Source organism: Zingiber officinale, chromosome 1A, assembly GCF_018446385.1.
Source record: "Zingiber officinale cultivar Zhangliang chromosome 1A, Zo_v1.1, whole genome shotgun sequence".
Taxonomy (NCBI): domain Eukaryota; kingdom Viridiplantae; phylum Streptophyta; class Magnoliopsida; order Zingiberales; family Zingiberaceae; genus Zingiber; species Zingiber officinale.
This window is the reverse complement of record NC_055987.1, coordinates 62,029,328-62,048,301: the sequence shown is the minus strand read 5'-3', so window position 1 is coordinate 62,048,301 and position 18,974 is coordinate 62,029,328. Positions and strand designations below refer to the sequence as shown.

General features: G+C 36.2%; 1 long non-coding RNA gene across 4 annotated transcripts in view; it reads left to right on the top strand.

Moving 5' to 3' along the window:
* Window positions 1-18,974, top strand: part of LOC122025631 — a 60,895-nt gene that overhangs the window by 21,857 nt on the left and 20,064 nt on the right. For all 4 annotated transcript variants that reach the window (XR_006123790.1, XR_006123789.1, XR_006123788.1 and 1 more), the window contains exon 6: window positions 12,377-12,437. This is a non-coding gene — a long non-coding RNA (uncharacterized LOC122025631). The remainder of the gene's footprint in view (window positions 1-12,376; window positions 12,438-18,974) is intronic.

Below are 18,974 nucleotides of genomic sequence, written 5' to 3'. Positions count from 1 at the left end.
GTTCAAAGGGCAAGATCCTTAAGAAAAGCAAATGGAGTCAAGAGTAAATTCAAAGGAGCGAGGCAAATAATAAAGTGACTAAGCTTTTGGTCAATTTGTTGCCACGCAATATATTGGCTCAAATTGGAGAATTTGAGGATTCCAAAGAGCTATGGAATAAGTTGGCCAAACTTCATGAAGAGCCCTTCACTGTACCAAATCAAGATAAATCCAAAGAGGACAACTCATTGGAGCAAGACCAAGAGCAAGAGAACTCCGAAGTTGAGAGATACTCAACTTCCGAAGAAGAAGAAGTCCAAGAAGCCTCATCGTCAAAGGAGTACAATGAAAAGGGCAAAGACGGAGCATACTCTTTGTTCCATGTACAAGATGAAGATGATGAAGCCTCTGTTGGAGGATCGGTGGCCGGCTTGAAGAGGGGTTGGATAGCTAGGCCACCCCCGAATCGATTTCTTCTCTACAAAAGGTTAGTGCGTAGCGGAAATACAAAAACTAAAGCAATTAGAAACAAATAATAATACAAACGCTAACACGCTCGATGTAACGTGATTCGGAGATGATGCTCCTACTCCACGACGTGTCTTTGAGGTGGACGAGCCCTTGATCCTTCGGTGGATCAGTCCCCGGCAATCTCCGCCTAAAGCTTCTCCTTCTCGGTGGAGCAAACCTCCCACAAAAATGATCTCTTCCTCTTTACAAGATGGAGTTTAGATTGAGAGGAAGAGAATTGAACTTGGAAGCTTTGGGCAAGACTGAGAAGGTTTACAATTAGCACCAGTAACCTTCTTCAAGCCCCAAAGCATTCCTTAAATAAGAGGAGAGAGTTGATCAACAATCAACTCAAACCCCGACACCAGTCGACTGGTCCAAGCACCAGTCGACTGGTGTGCCGTTGGACCCAGCCAATGCTTCTGTGCATTCTGTGAAGCTGGATCAGTCGACTGGTCCCATGACCAGTCGACTGGTTCCAATACATTCTCACACACTCATCCTTTCCGGAGTCTCCTTTGAAGTCTTCTTCCTCGGCCTTCGTCCCTCAGATGCACCCGAGCCCGCGGCTCCTCTCTGTGCCATCCTTCACTTTGCCTTGAAGTCCATTTCCCTTGGCTCCACTCCATTGCTCCTCGTCCTGTGGTCCCTCGGATGTCTTCCATACCACCCTTCACCGACTCAACGATCCGAGCTCTTGGATGAGCTTCCCACACTTGGCCGCATTAAGTTCCACATGTATTTCTCCAAGTCCTGCAAGACTCAAACACATATTAAATACATATGAAAGCCTAACTTAAACTCTTTGATACACATATCAAAACCTAGATCGATTGCACCAACAATCTCCCTCTTTTTGATGTGTGACAATATGTTTAAGTTATGCACAAATAATAACTCTGAAAATTACTAGCAATATGTAAAATATGAAGCATTAAACCCAAGCCCCCCCTTAACACATGCTCTCAACCTTAATTTTCAAAGATTTGCACACAATTAGGTTTCTAACTTAAACCTACCCATTTCTCTCCCTTTGATACCATCAAAAATATTGTACTAGACACGTACACATACTATGATATCAGTTTCAACCAAATTTGGACCAAAAAATTGATTTTAGAAATCCTCAGAGTGCTGGAAGGCTGGTACCAGTCGACTGGTACCTGTTACAGTTGACTGATACATGCTGAACTCGAATTTCAGTCTTCTGAGGTCAACTTCAGAAATGCATAAAAAATTCTAGAAATTTCGAAAAATCATGAAATTTTGAGCACATATTCTTTGAAATATCCTTTAACTAGGAAAAATATGTTTTCATGAAAAATCAAACTATTTTTGAAATTTTGACCAAATCTTAGAAGTATCAAAAACATGCAAGTTTTGTATCAAATTGAAACACAGTTTGCAATCATATGTTTTAATATAACTATACCATAGTAAAGAAAACATAGAATTGTTTTCAAAACATTTAAAATATCCAACTATGATCTATGGGCAAGATGTCCATTAATTAAATATTTGCTTTTCCCATAGTTGGTCTATGATCATTAAAAATTGATACATCACATAACTCATCAAAATGCCATAAGCATATGTAAATTATTTGTATCATCCTAATATTTCACATTTATGGTTAGAAAAGAAGACAAGTCATTGTGAGATAAAGGTAACATCTACTTAGCCCTCTTGATCATAAATCTCTATCAAGGCTAAGTGCTCCCTATTAAGGTTTCAAGTCAACTATTTTTCAAAGATTTGAATTATGATTTCCATAGTTGACTTGACCTAAAATCCTCTAACCCTTGAGAATTGATTTTGGTACCCAATAGAAATTATTTCTAATTGAGTTAACCAAATATTCCTTGGGGATCCATTTTCTTTCTATGTTCTTTGTTTTTGATTGCCCCCTAGCAAGTAAACAATGATAGATCTTTTCATTATTTGGTTCATTGTATCCTATCTCATTTTTCTTAAAACTTGTCCTTTGGCTCCCAATGATCATGTTTAGGGTTTTGGAGCCAATTTCAAATTTCCTAAGGGCATTTGTAAGGTATTCTATCTTTTCCCTTAATTCCCTATTTTCTTCTTCTAAACATGATACATTTGAACTTGAAGAAGAAGCATGCATATCATCATCCTTAATAGATATGGATTCTAATTTTTCTTTAAGCATGCAAATGCCATTTTTCAAGGTTTTATTTTTCCTTTTTGCTTTGAACAAATCATCATTTGTGCTTGAAATAATTTTAATTAAAATATGAGGAGGAAGATTATGTATCTCACTTACTGAGAAGTCCAAATCCGAAGTTTGACCTCCCCCTTCACTTGAGCTCCCTTCTTCGTCTTCACTTGAGCTCCTTCCTTCTTCTTGTTCGGATGAGGTGGAAGCTACATCATCAATTCCCATTATAGTAAAATTTACTACATGATTCTCTTCTTCCTTCGATGATGATGATGGATCATCCCATGTCGCCTTTAGATTTTTGACTTTCTTTCTCTTTTCTTTTGTCTTTTTCTTTTCTTCCTTCTTCAATAGGGGGCATTCATCTCTTATGTGTCCCTCTCCTTGGCAATTGTAGCAAATGATCTTCCTTGTCCTACTTTTGCTTCCTGAGCTTTTCCTAGCATGAGATTTGTTAGATGAAAATTTTTTAAAAGCTCTTCTCATTTTTCTTACCATATACGTCTCTTGGTCGCTATCCATTGAGGCGCTTGATTCTTCAGAGTCGGAGGATGGTGGGGATGAAGACTTCTTCTTCTTACCCTTTCCCTTGTTTGCCACAAGGGCTACTCCTCTTGATCTATTTGCTTCTCCTTCTAATCCTTCAATCCTTGTTTCGTAAAGCTCTATTGTTGAGAAGAATTCATCTAGAGAGCTCTTCTCTAGATCCTTTGAAATGTAGAATGAATCTACAGTGAAGTTCCATGTCGACTTTCTTGGGAAAGCATTGATGGCTTTCATTATGATGTCTCGGTTGGAGAGTTTCTCACCTACACTTGTTAGTCCACTTAAAATTTCTTTAATTTTAGCATGAAGTGTAGATACTTTATCTCCCTTCTCAAGCTTTACATTGTTGAGTTGAGTTCGGAGAAGATCTCTTCTTGCCAATTTAGCCTCCGATGTCCACTAGCTTTTCCCATACCTCCTTGGCGCTTGAGTAGGTTCCGACCCTTGTTACTTCTTGTTGGGGAAGAACATTTAGTAGATGATGGATGACTTTCGAATTCGCTAAATGTTCTTCTCTTTGCTTCTTGCTCCACCTTGTTTTCTCAAGTATCTTATTGTCTTGATCCATAGGCACTTCGAAACCATTTTCCATGATTAGCATAATATCAAAATCGGTTTCGAAGAATACCTCCATTCTCTTCTTCTACCAAGAGAAGTCCCCTTCAAATTTGGGTGGATGAATGTTTGAGCCGACCATTTGATGATGTTGTTCTTTTTGGCGATTAGTCCGTTGAAGAGAGTCCTTGCTCTGATACCACTTGTTGGAGGATCGGTGGCCGACTTGAAGAGGGGTTGGATAGCTAGGTCACCCCCAAATCGATTTCTTCTCTACAAAAGGTTAGTGCGTGGCGGAAATACAAAAACTAAAGCAATTAGAAACAAATAAGAATACAAACGCTAACACGCTCGATGTAACGTGGTTCGGAGATGATGCTCCTACTCCACGACGTGTCATTGAGGTGGACGAGCCCTTGATCTTTCGGTGGATCAGTCCCCAGTAATCTCCGGCTAGGCTTCTCCTCGGTGGAGCAAATCTCCCACAAAAATGATCTCTTCCTCTTTACAAGATGGAGTTTAGATTGGGAGGAAGAGAATTGAACTTGGAAGCTTTGGGCAAGACTGAGAAGGTTTACAATTAGCACCAGTAATCTTCTTCAAGCCCCAAAGCATTCCTTAAATAAGAGGAGAGAGTTGATCAACAATCAACTCAAACCCCGACACCAGTCGACTGGTCCAAGCACCAGTCGACTGGTGTGTCGTTGAACCCAACCAACGACCCTCTGCAGAAAGTCAAATTCTGCCAACGGCTATGTACCATTCGATTGGTCTCAGGACCAGTCGACTGGTCCCCGTAGCCGACAAGCACAGAATGCTTCTGTGCATTCTGTGAAGCTGGATCAGTCGACTGGTCCCAGTACATTGTCACACACTCATCCTTTCCGGAGTCGCCTTTGAAGTCTTCTTCCTCGGCCTTCGTCCCTCAGATGCACCCGAGCCCGCGGCTCCTCTCTGTGCCATCCTTCACTTTGCCTTGAAGTCCACTTCCCTCGGCTCCACTCCATTGCTCCTCGTCCTGCGGTCCCTCGGATGTCTTCCATACCACCCTTCACCGACTCAACGATCCGAGCCCTTAGATGAGCTTCCCACACTTGGCTGCACCAAGTTCCACATGTATTTCTCCAAGTCCTGCAAGACTCAAACACATATTAAATGCATATGAAAGCCTAACTTAAACTCTTTGACACACACATCAAAACCTAGGTCGATTGCACCAACAGCCTCCACCTCTAGGATTGAGGGGGAGCGATCTTCTTTGACACCAGATCAAGAAGAAGGAGAAGCTTCCACATCCGGGTCAAGAGAAAAAGAGGATGAAGAAGCTTCCACCTCCACAAGTCAAGTCAAATTGATTGGAGGAGCACCATTATCGGAACAAGAGGAAGCTTCTACCTCCGGATCAAAAGGAGAAGATGCCATCCCTACACATGAAGGTATAAATGTTTCAATTAAAAATAAAAATCATATTATATGTTTTGAGTGTAGGGAACATGAGCACTACAAGAACAAGTGCTCTAAATTGGCCAAGAAGAAGGGCCAAATGACACCAAAGGGCAAGGAGAAGCCCAAAGAGACCGCTCCCGGAACAAAGAAGAGCAAGGAGCATATTGTGTGCTTCTCTTGCAATCAAAGGGGACACTATCGGAGTCAATATCCCAAGGGGAAGAAAGCGGTCAAGGCTCAAGGAGGAAGCATGTGTCAAGGGGGAGCCTCCAAGGTAAAACGAAAGGTATCATTTATTGAGCCTACCCCTTTAAATAATGGTAAAAAGCATGCTAGTTCTAATTTATATCATTTTAATGCTATTTACCATAAAAATATGAAGCATGATAGCATTAAGGAAAAACATGTAGCTCTGCATGCTAAAACTACCATACCTAGGATTAGGAAGGTAGATGAAAATCTAGGCAAGAAAACAAAGAATTTTAGTTATGTGTCTAGAAACAAAAATGCTCATGGATTTAATGAAAAATCAAAAACTTAGGACTTAATGGTAGAAAATCAAGTCTTGAGGTCAAGACTTGATAAATTAGAAAAGACCCTAAAAAGGATGAAAAATATCCTAAATGGGCAAAATGAGCATAACCTAAGTTTAGGCCAACAAAAGCCATCTAATGGCCATAGAGGTTTGGGATACAAACCAAAGGCTAAGAAGGATGTAATTTCTTACCATAGAGTTCCATATAGTTATGGAACCAACTCTAGGTTAAATGGTCAAGTCAAAAATACTAGGGAGGTTATCCCTAAGTGCATTTTTACAACAAATGTGACTAAGACTTCTAAGAAGTCTAAGAAAGTCACAAAGAAGGTCACAAAGGAAGAAATCCATAGAGTTGATCTATAAAATGTGACCAAGGCTTCTAAGAAGCTTAACAAGGTTACTAGGAAGGTATCTAGAGAAGTTATCCCTAATGAATACCTAGAGCATCCAAGGAGCACCAATAGGTTTTGGGTTCCTAGGAGCATTTTCTCTACCCCTTAGATGGGTGAGAGAGTGTCAATCTAAATTGAAAGGGTAGCTAAGCCAATCATGATAAAGTTGACACTTTAAGATCATTTTCAAGGTTACTATTAACCTTTGAAAATGAAGTGGATTTTCATTTACTCTTGGAAAGAGTAAGATGTGCCATAATGTGAGAAATTTAAAATTTTATAATTAGTTTGACATATTTTGAAAAATCATAACTACCAAGTTGGGATTATAGTATGTTCTTAGAGAAGTTAAAGGCAAATCTAAGCCTTATTTCAATTTGTTACTCTTTAAAAGAGTAATTTGTGTCAAAAATTTGAGGAATTTGCTTAATTTAAATTGACACAATTAGGAAAAATAAAAGAAATGTCAAAATTGGGTTTTGGCATTTCTTGGGACTTTTTGGGCAATCTATGGTTAAATTTTAATTTAGCTAAGGGTTAAAGATACTTAGAGAGTTATTTTAGATATTTTTCTTATGCTAATTTGTCATGCTTTGTTTGCCCATCATATGTCATGACGTCATGTTTATTTTTGCATCCATATTTTATTATGAAAAACACAAAAATACCATGTCATGTCATACATACATCATGTAGTTCTAGGAAATTTTCTTTTGAAAATTATTTATCTTTGATGTATGTCATAACATTATCATGCATTAGTTTATTCCTTGCAATTAAGGACTAATAACATTTATTAACAAGTAACATGGATGTTCATAACCTCAAAATGCCTAGGTGGATATGCATGATCCCTAGATTAGGACAAAACCAAACTTTACATCTCACAAAAGAACTATAAGATGACTTGTATGTGTTTTAATGCACATTAAATACAAGTGAGATGTTAGGATGATGAACAAAACTCAAGATGTTGATTTAGTGCATTCTTTTGAGTTTTAGGTTCATCAAAACACATAGTTATGTGTTTTTCAATCATTGGGAAAGCTAATGTACAAGTCATGTGCATTGAGCCCAAAGAACATGGTTGGATATTGGTTTTGAAAATCATTTTAAAATGTTTTTGGAAAACTTTGATGAAGACTATCTTTTGATAGCAATCATCATTGAAAAGTTAAGACACAAACTAGAAGAATACACTAAAGTTTTTACAAGTTTTCAAGTTTATGTAAATCTTGAAAAATAGAAAGTATTTTCAAAGAAAACTATTTTTCCTTGATGATATATACCCTAAGGATTGTCTACATGAATTTTCATGATTTTTGAAATTTTATAGAATTTTCTAGGGGTTTCTGAAATTCACTGAAATTGAATTTCAATTTTTCAGTGCTTCAATCGATCACCCGATCGATTGAAGTGCCTCAATCGATCGGGCGATCGATTGAGAGCAAGCTTCTCGCTAACAGAAGCTTCTTGGATCGATCCACCGATCGATCCAGCCCTCCTGAATCGATCAGTGGATCGATTCAAGGAGGTTCAATCGATTGGGACCCAACTCCAATCGATTGGGAATGCTGATTTATGGTTGGTAAAGCATGATTTCAGCATTTTGGACAATCTTTAGTCTACGTAACCATTCCAAACCCCTCAAAACATATTTATACACATTTAAGGGGAGTTTTCATGATGAAAACAAGGATGGATTGGTTAAGGAAGATTAAGTCGAAGTTTAGGTTGAAGTTTGGTTTCATTATTGAATTTATGAACCTCAAAACTTCTAATTTTGGGTTTCCTAAAGGTTTAGGGATTCCAAGTCATTGTTGGTGCAATGACAGAAGTTTCGTGCATGTCTTTAGGGGGAGTTACTCTTTAAGGACATGAAAAATACTTTTCATACACCCTGGAAGGTGGTTAACCTTCTTTCGCTGAAATGTTCAAGGTTGAGCATATGAAAATAATGGAGAGTGGATATCTTCGTTATTCAAGGGGTGTCTGCTCAAGGATGAGCATTTAATGATAGTGAAGGGTATGTGACCTTCGTTATCGGGTTGTGAGCAATAAGTGAAGTTGTGAATAACGTTAGGTAATTCTTCAGGGGGAGAGTTTGCTTATTTTGATGTGTGCCAATAGGGGGAGAATGAAAGGGTTTAAGTTAAGCCTTCATTATCTAAGAGGGAGTTTGCCCTCTTAGGGGGAGAACGTAGGATTTAACTTACGCCTTAATTACCTAGTGGCATGAAGGGAGTTGAGGCTATGGGATTAGCCTAACTTAAATGTGGTATTGTCAAATATCAAAAAGGGGGAGATTGTTGGTGTAATATTCCTCAGGTCAAGGTTGACCAAGTTGACTGAGCTTGGACTAAGTCAAGCTCGAGTCTTGATGTTTGGATTTCGATATTTGACAATACATATAGACAAGACATGGAGATTGCAGGTGCAATTGTTCATGTGGTGAGATTGTGAAGGAGAGTCAAGTAGGTCAAGGTTGACTGGATACTTCACTGGAAAATCCTAGTGAGTGAAGCCAGGTGAAAGTCCTAACTGGGAGGTTAGGCAGAAGGAAAGTCCTAGTGAGTGAAGCTAGGTGAAAGTCTCGGTGAGTGAAGTCGGGCAGCTGAAAAGTACTGGTGAGTGAAGCCAGGTGAAAGACCTAGTGAGTGAAGCTAGGCAGATTGAAAGTCCTGGTGAGTGAAGACAAGCAAATGAGAAATCCTGGTGAGTGAAGCCAGGCAGATTGAAAGTCCTGGTAAGTGAAGCCAGGCAATTAAGAAAAGTCCAAGTAGGTCAAAGGTTTGACCGGATACTTGGCACGAGGAGGAAAAGTCCAAGTTGGTCAAAGGGATTGATTGGATACTTGGCATGAAGAAAAGTCCAAGTGGGTCAAAGGGATTGACCGGACACTTGGTGAGCGAGTTCTAGCTGGTCAAGGGTGACCGGATGCTAGGCATAATGTACCAACAAATCATAGGTGACCGGATGTTGGTTTAAGGGGCTTTGGACTTGATTTTGGGCAAAATCAAGGAGCTGGATCGATCAGCCGATCGATTGTCTCATGCCCAATCAATCGGCCGATCGATTGGGTGAGTCCCCGCGACAAGCTTCCTCCCAATCGATCGGTGGATCGATTGGGAGAGGCTCGCAATCGCACAGAATAGCGCTGGATCGATCAGCCGATCGATCGAGAGCTCCCAATCGATCGGGCGATCGATTGGGATGTGCGATTCTGCGCGATAAGCCCTGGATCGATCGGCCGATCGATTCAGACAATTCCCGAGAGCACAGAGACACTCTAGATCGATCGACCGATCGATCCAAAGCTTCCCCGATCGATTGGGAGCAATCCAATCGATTGGGATTTGACCGTTGGCGCAGGATATAGTTGTTGGCGAGCGTTTCTCTCGGCAGATCTCACAGCTTCCACTTCTAATCTTCACCGCATCTCCACAACATCTCTCTCAGGTTCAGATCGCCAGTTCTTGAAGGTTCTTGGAGGCTTGTACTGGTGCACATCCAAGTTAAGAGGCTTCTAGTTAGGGTTAGGGTTTCGTGTGAAAACTTGTAAGCTTTTATTTGTATTTTGTTTACCCTTTCTTTCTTCTTGTACTGAGAGCTTGTAAGGCTTCTCCGCCTTCGGTAGTTACCGTAAAGGAGAGTTTTCATAGTGGAGGGTGCGTGAGTGTGTGGATCCTTGGACTAGTCACCTCATCTTGAGGTGGATACCAAGTAAATCCCTAGAGTTAGCGTTGTTGTTTGTGTTTCTTGTATTTCCGCTGCACATCATCGCCAAGAAGCGAGCAACGAGGAGCACGAGGAGCGCGACGAGTTATTCACCCCCTCCCCCCCCTCTAGCTATATTTTGGTCCCAACAAATACGACCTTCTCTGATGCAATACGTATAGATGTACATATAGGAGATAGTCAGCTTATATGGAATTCCAGTTTTTATTGTGTCTAATAGAGACACGAGGTTTACGTCATCCTTCTGGAAGAGTTTTCATATAAACAATATGGATAAAGTTACTATTTAGTACAATTTTTCATTCTCAGACTGATGATAAATCGTAAAGAGTGATTTAGATTCTAAAGGACTTAATGAAATCTTGTGCGATCGACTTTCAACGGAGTTGGGAATCAAAGTTACCCCTAGTGGAGTTCACCTATAATAATAGTTTCAAGTCATCTATAGGTATGACTCCTTATGAAGCATTATATGGAAGAAAGTGTAGATCGCCTATCCACTGGGATGAGGTCATTGAAAGGGAAGAGATGGGGCTAGAGATTGTGCAGCAGAGTATCGATTTAGTAGTCAAAATTTGTGATGGGATGGAGAATACTCAAGCTGATAGAAGATTTATGGTGAAAAGAGAAGAGATCTCAAGTTTGCTGTTGGAGACCACATATTTGTGCAAATAGTACCTATGAAGGGCGTTATGAGATATGATAAGAAAGGCAAGCTTAGTCCAAGTTTAATGGCCCACTCAAAATTTTGGATACAGTGGGAACATTGGCATACAGAGTTGCCTTACCGCCTAACTCTGTGGGAGTGCATATTGTTTTCCACATATCTATGCTTCATAGGTACATGTCGAATCCATCACATGTGCTGAGCTATGAACCTCTGTGGCTCACATCTAATTTATCGTATGAGGAGAAGCCTACACAAATCTCAGACAGACAAGAGAGGACACTACGGAATAAGGTGATAAAAATGGTCAAGGTTATGTGGTTAAATCACTCCGAGGAAGATGTTACTTGGGAGTCTGAGGAAGATATGAGAAGTCACTACCCAGACTTGTGAGGTAAGTTTTAATTTTGAGGATGAAATTTTATTTAAGAGGGGAAGAATTGTAGATTTCAAAACAAGTCCACGTAAAATTGTACTTCATAATTAAAATAAGTTAAATTGTTTAATTTACATGATGTTGATTAATTAAAAATAATTATGTGATTAAATTTGTAGTTACCTATCTTTATGGAATTTTAAGCGAATACCTGATGATTGGCCAAGATAGGGTGATCAAGAATTATTTAAGCGGAATTCTAAAAAGTTCTGAATTATTTTAATGCTTTAGGGGATGTTCTTTAAAAAAAATTAAAGAAATTTCTTGCTGTTTTGGAAACTATGCCTATTCTCTTATATTATGGCTAATAATGATACATATAGGATTTAATTTATATAGAGGATTTGAATATGATTAGTATTTAATTTAAATACTAATTAATGTAACTTTTAGCATAAAGATTTAGTCAAGATTTAAAATTTAGCTAATAAATTACCTAAATCTCAAAAATATGCCTACTTATATTATGGCTAAAAATTTTACTTATAGGATTTTATCTATTAGAAGATTTGGATAGGATTTGTATTTAATATAAATACTAATTAAGGTAACTTCAAGCCTAAAGATTTAGCCATGAAATAAAATTTAGCTAATAAATTACCTAAATTTCAAAAATATGCCTATTAAATAGGCTTATATTATGGCTAATAATGATACATGTAGAATTTAATTTATTTAGTAATAATTTACTTAATTATCGGGCAGACTTGGAGCAACAAATAAATATGACCTAGTATTATCATCATGGAAGGCATTAAAAAAAAATAAAATGGGAGAGAAATCGTGAGTTTTTTGGTGAGAAATCAAAGGCGAAGTCGTGACCTATCGTTACCTCGCTCCATCACATCGATAGTTGATTCTACATGTGTTTAGATGCAAAGGCATGTTCTATACCTTTTTCTTGATGCATTAGTTAGATCATATGTTGTGTTGATAGCATGTTTATATGTGAAAAAATGCTCCATGCCTCGATCTTCTTATGTTGTTTAAGTTTATGTTGTATGCATGTATGTACGAGGGTAAGAAAATATTTTTGAGGAATGTGATTTGACTGTGGCTAATCTATGTTTATGTATGGGTGGAGTTATGAACTAGAGGTCTACACCCAGAGAGCTTGCCAAATTATGTATGGGTAGTAGTTTCATTCTGAAGTTCAGATCCTTGCCAACCTAGTGCTATGGTGAATGTTTGATCAAATGATTATGTAATGGTGCCACTATCAGGGAACTGTACTCTACCAAGGATGTTTATGTTTATATCATCTAAGCATTTAAGTTAAACCCTTTTTTGTATGATTTACTTTGGTGCATGCATTCTTATATTTATTATTTGTTATCATGGTTGGAACGTGTTGAGTCTTTAAACTCATTAGATCTAATTGATACAGGAGGTGAGACAGATGATGAGATTGGATGCCTCGATAATTGAGCAACCTCGGAATACTGACAGTACAACTCAAAGACCTTTCAATTTATATTTTCGTATTTATTTTGTTAGCTTTACAAAAAGATTAATCCTAGAATCTTTTTTTGCAAAATGTTTTCAAGATTTTTGGACTAGTTTATTGCCTTTAATTTTAATCCATTATCTATGAAGATTAGTGTATTGGCTTTATGGGTCTCGAGTTATTGCTGGGCTTTCTTTTGATTAATTATGTTCAAAAAAAATTGGTAGTGTTATTCTTAAATAATTTTCTTCCAAACATTTAGGTTTGGGCTTTAAAGTGTTTCGAGATGTCCAATATATAATAAGTCATCCATTTCGAAATATAGTTGAGTAAAATGCTTATATTAAAAAAATGACACTTGTGTTGTAAAAAGAAAAGTTCTGTTTATACTGTTAAAAATTAATGTACTAAGTAGTTAATCTTGTTAAGTAACTAGTTCATAAATTTGAGAAGTATGTATTAAGAGATTTTCTTATGTGATGGTGAAGTAATTGTATTTTTAAGAACTGTAACGTGTTCTAGATTCCTAATGTAAATTGGTTATAATAGGAAGTACATAAGAAATACATAGATTATTCAAGATAGTACTTTTATAATCACAGTGTTTTTTAAGTAGTAACTCACTAATAATGTATTATTAGTTGTCGTGTATTCTTATGCACTTAAGTGGGTAGTTAACAACAAAGTTATTGAGCTATAAAGTGTAGATTTATCAAGATCATGAGTCGTATTTAATCATACTATTTTGTAAGTAACTCAATTTTATTGTTTTTTTAATCTTTTCATGAGCATGTTTGAAACTATTGATTAATGACATACAAAGATTAGTACCTGATATTTATTTAACATTACAATAAAAGAAAACAATGTGGCTAGTACTAGAAATATTAATTGTCCATTAGAAATTATGAATTGCTCAATTAAGTCTCAAAATTTTTAGTTTTTTCAAGGAGCTGAATTACTACTGGTTAAACATAGAAGAATATTTAAGTTTCTTTTCTAGAGTATACATATACAGAAATTTTGGAATCATTTATTTATAGATAGATTTAGGGTTATTTCAAACCTGGTCATGCCTCAAGGCACAACCGTGCCACTCTTGGCTATGGTTTACATGCCGCAGTCATGCCTCCGAGCACGACCATGTGAGAGTTAGAGGTAGGGGTAATGCCCCTACTTATAAAGGAAGAGATGAGGGAAGGGGGGGGGGGGGATTTTTTCCTCTGGGGAAAACCCTAGATCCATCATCCAAAGAGACGTCAATGATCCGTCCTTCTCCGGAGTAAGGGAACAACTACAACAATAGTAGAGTTCATGGTTATGTATTTCTCCTCTCTTTATTTCACGTATTGAGTTGCAGAATGTTAGTTTTTTTGTCTATTGGTTGTGCTTTCATTCTCTTTAGGGTAGATTCTCCATATATAGAGGGAGTAATTAAAATGTGATATTGATATATTGTTCACTTATATCTTTATGACTTGCTCTATTGTGCTATGCTTTATTCATGTTTGACAAAATGTGTGTGTGGTAAATACATATGGATTGGGGCGGATTGGTCATCTTGTAGAGGAGAAGCACTAGATTATATGACCACGGGACCCTATGATAGGGGATATCTTTTAAAGTAGATTTTTTAGAACAATCCTCTTGAAAGGAGGTTAATTCACTACAAAGGGATTGACTTAATAAGTTTTCTCCAACTTAATATTAGGAAGTTACTTGCATAATCTAGGAATTGTATGACCAAGGGTCCGTAGTTAGTGATAAAGGGTATCTCTTTAACTAGACTTTCTAAATTACCTCTTCACTTAGTAGCATTAATCTAATGTTAGAAAGTAATTGAGAAACTCTAGAAATTATATGATTAGGGAGCTATTTGTGACAGAAGTATCTATTTAACATGATTTTCTAGGATTTCTTATTTACTTAATGACATTATAACTTGGTATAAACTCTCCAGTATGATCTTTAGGAGGTCATACCATTATTTGGTTAGAATCCCTACAATAGTATAAGCTTGGAGGTAAGGTGATGAATATTCATAGGGACATTAACTAGCATCATTGTGAAATAGAAATCCTAAGATCAATCCTCTAATCACTCTCCTCTCTCTTGCTCTCTCAACCTCTAGTTCTTAAGACTTCATCTAATTTTCGATCGTCTAGATAACTTGTTTTATAAAATTTACTAGTGTTTAATCAACTGTCCTTATGAGATTGATATTTTTTTAACTTGACGATATTCCATGCACTTTCATATGAACAAATAAGGCAAGATCATGAAGTGGCATGGATGTGCCTTTCATAAATGGCTTAGCCATGGGGGGTCCTAGAAATGAGGCACGGTCATGCCTTTGGGGCACGACTTGCCTGTGTGAAGTATATTGGAGATGAGGCACGAGCTATGTCAAAAGACACAACCCTAGGATTTTGCCTTGTTGGAGCGAGACATGACTGTGCCATAAGGAACAACTGTGCCATGGGTTATGCTGGGGCACGACTCCAGCTGGCTCCTAGAGGGCATAATCGTGTCTTTTGGAGGCACGACAATGTTAGCTTGAACACAGTAGTGCCACGAGGCATGACCATATTTGCTAATTTTCCTCCAAAGCTGCTCTAATGTTTATTTTTGCTCCGTTCTCACTCTAAACTGCACCCTATCAATGAAAACATGTAAAAGGTAGATCTTCAAATAAAAAGAGTAATTATCCTGATACAATGATAAAATAGGGTGTGATTACGTAAATCATGCTCAAGAAATACAAGTAGATGTATGTCAAATAATGCATAAAAATATATATAATCTACGCACATCAGTTGTGCGTTTTATAGTTATGTTATTGGTTTAATTTAGAATGGTTAGACATAAAAAAAGTTTTAATCAACTTTGACAACATAACATTGGAATGAATTGGGATGATAGTATGCTAAAGAATTTTGTCGAAGGCATGTTTAGGTCGAATCATATATGTCCTGTTAGTATTAGTCCTAGTACCAATTATGAGAAATTTGACAAGGGCCCTTTTTTTATCATATTTCATTTATTAATAAAAGACTAAGTTGGTTATATATTTATTTCAGTTCAATGTCGAATGAATAAGTATAATAATATCCTAGGATAATACATTTTAGTCTACAACTATCAATTGGTTGAATTGATAGTGGGATGTTTTGGATATATAGAACACTACTCATAACTATTCCTAGTCAAACATTAATATACAAGGACAATATTAATAAGTTGAGACTAGCATGTAGGTCAATGAACAATATTAATCTCACAAGTCATGAATATGAGATATTAAGTTGACATATGAGTATATATTAGAGAATATGTACTGAATGATCCATCATGAGAATGTTTCATGAATCATTATATGAGTGTCATAAATATTCTCATGTGACTATTAGTATGAAAAGTCCTTAGACCTGAAGTCACTATGGTTTCCTACATAAGCAGTTGTATATTTGGGTATTGACAAACGTCATCTATAATAGGGTGGACCAGAAAGGCTATCACTGGGTATGCAATAAGTTATCCGGAGGGAGTGAATGATGTAGATATGATCTATCCCTTCCATATGACGGAAGTGATATCTGTGGGTCCCTTGATTACTAGGACACAAGAATGCATGTCGATGTTTAAATGAGTCAATATGCGATATTGAACTTATTTGATTTTGAGTGTATCGTCTACTTAGAGATCAAGAAACACAAAGATTGATAAGAGGATGCTATGGTCTATATCACATTGATCAATCTAGATATTAAGGATTCAAGGATTAAGTCATACAAGATGATAGCCACGAAAAGGTTAGGTCGGATCTCGACATTCTCATCTCTTGGGTAGTAATGATGCCTTACTAGATGTCACTCATTATTTATGTATCTAAAATAGTTTTAGAGACATTGTCAATGTTATGTGAACCTATTGAGTTACACACAAAGAACAAGTTGATTTAGATATAGGTTCATATGATGGATCATTGGATTAATTCTAATTCAAATTGGACTCATGGAGTTAGACTTAATTGGATCCAATTATTGGATTGAGTCCAATTCGAATTAGACTCATTGAGTCATTGATTGATTTGATAAATTTGAATTAATGAAGGAAGAGGATTATTGTTCGATATAGAATTGATTATGCATGGGATAAAGACTAATCAATTTTGAATTGCTCATGTGTTGAATGCATTGGATGAAGACAAATATTAATGTCAATTAAGGTAATTGACATTAAGACAATTTTTCATGAATGAGTACAAAAGGAGTTTTGGATTCATTTTCATGATGATAATTTTGTTCTTGCTTTTCTTCTTCCTCTCTTCCCTCTTATGGTCGAAACCTCCTAGTGTGGTTGCTAGCACAACCTTAGGTATTTTTTCTTCTCCATTTCTTAAGTTCGTGAGACGGATGGAAGGCTTGTTCGTGTGTACACCAAAAGAGGCAAGAAGGTTTGATCGTGCTGAGATCTTAGTGGTCGGGAGTTCGTGTTCATGCACTAAAGGTATAACTCCCTTTAACAAATATTTAGTATATGGTTTTCCTTCGTATGGATCTTCTGGAAACAAACTTATTTTTCCACTGCGCTTTCTGCATGTTTAGTGCTATATAGCTCCTTACCTATTCTACATGGTGCACTAGAACTAGTTGATCTTGTTGAAATTACTTGAGTCAAACATGAGTTAGTTAGACTAAAACCTAGTATTAAGTTCTTTAGGTTGGTTGTTTTTGGAAAGTTTTATGTTAGGCACGTGGCTACATTAATAATGTACTTTGTGACTCACCAAAGCCGGGAAGCTTATCCTATAAACTCCTTGATGAACTCAAAGTTAATTTTGAAACAAGGGTTAAAGAATCTTTTACAATATCTAATCTACTTAATTAGCCAACTAACCAATTAAGTAATCAACTTAATTTGAATAATTAATCTTCATATAAATTCAAATATAATTAATCAATTTCAATTTAATCAAAATAATAATTAACTAATTCAAAATTAATCAGCAATCCAAAATTAATTATTCAAAATTAATTCAGGATAACTTAATTCTAATTTAATTAACTGAATAATTTATTAATTACTAATTAAAGTTAACCCATAATTAACTTTAAACTTAACCAAATTAATATGAAAATAATTCTATATTAATTAATCAACTTATTTTAATTAATACTAAATTAATTATTCAGTTCAAAATCAATTCGAAATTACTAATTGTTGATTTGAAATTAATCGAAATAATAATTCAAATACAATCAAAAATTAATATGAAATTTAATTCAATTTGAAATTAATTTAATTAAATTTAACGTAAATAATTAAATTTGAAATTAATTTTCAACCTAATTAAATCTAACGAAATAATTCAATTCGAAATCAATTTAATTAATTTTAATTAAAAATTTATTTAATTAATCTTAATTCTTTATCAATTATTAACAAAATTTAAAAAGTTAAACTTGATATGAAACTTAATCAAATAAATCATCTCTCACACTTATCGAATTATTATGTTGGAAAATCTATAATGGGTGAGATGTAAAGAAAAGTAAATTGAAAATATTTTTTATCATATCCCGAGGATAAGGTTGTCCGACAAAAAAAAATAACGGATAGTACTTTTCCTGTAGCAGTGACAAATGAAACATGTATATAATGTTACAAGACTACACACAAGCTATCAACAACCCACACGACTAGAACATACACAACCACGCAGTTATATACACAGCTCACATGGTTGGAACAAAAAGAACATAACCACACAACTATATAATAAATATCCCACACAGCTGAAATAAAACACAGCAAAAAACATAAGTAGAATATAAAAATAACACAACATAATAAATTGACTGTATGCCAGCATGACTTACATCATAATAAAACCCAAAAATGAATTAAAGTGACCACAAGGCTCAAAACTATAAACAAGACAACATAACTTGATACCAAGTCAAAATACAAAATACAAATAGCGTAGAATGAAATAGCAGTGGAAAACTAATCTCAGATGTGACATAGGATTGGCAGCAGGATCCCACAACCAACTCTTCTATCATTTACCTGTTACCTGACAAAAGAAAAATCCGTACAAGGGGTGGTGAGTGTGGATCACTCAGCGGGTAATAAGAACAAGGTAGTGCATGGACAAAAATGTAAGACAATCAAAGATATACAATCTCAATAGAGAAATAAGGACATAGTCATATATGATATGATAAACACACATACTAGTACCAATTTATCACACATGATATAACGATAAGTAAATCACTAGGATCAGCAACAGATTTGCTTATAACTCCTGGGAAATATATATAACAATATATAAATGTATGATAAAACAATAAAAGATCATTAAATGTGAGAGCAACACTCCATCACAATAATACACCATATGTGGGAGCAATGTGCTACCACTAACAATCCATCGTATGTGGGAGCAATGTTCCACCACAAGCAATACAATATTTGTGGGAGCAACACTCCACCACAAGTAATACAAGATATGTGGGAGCAACACTCTACC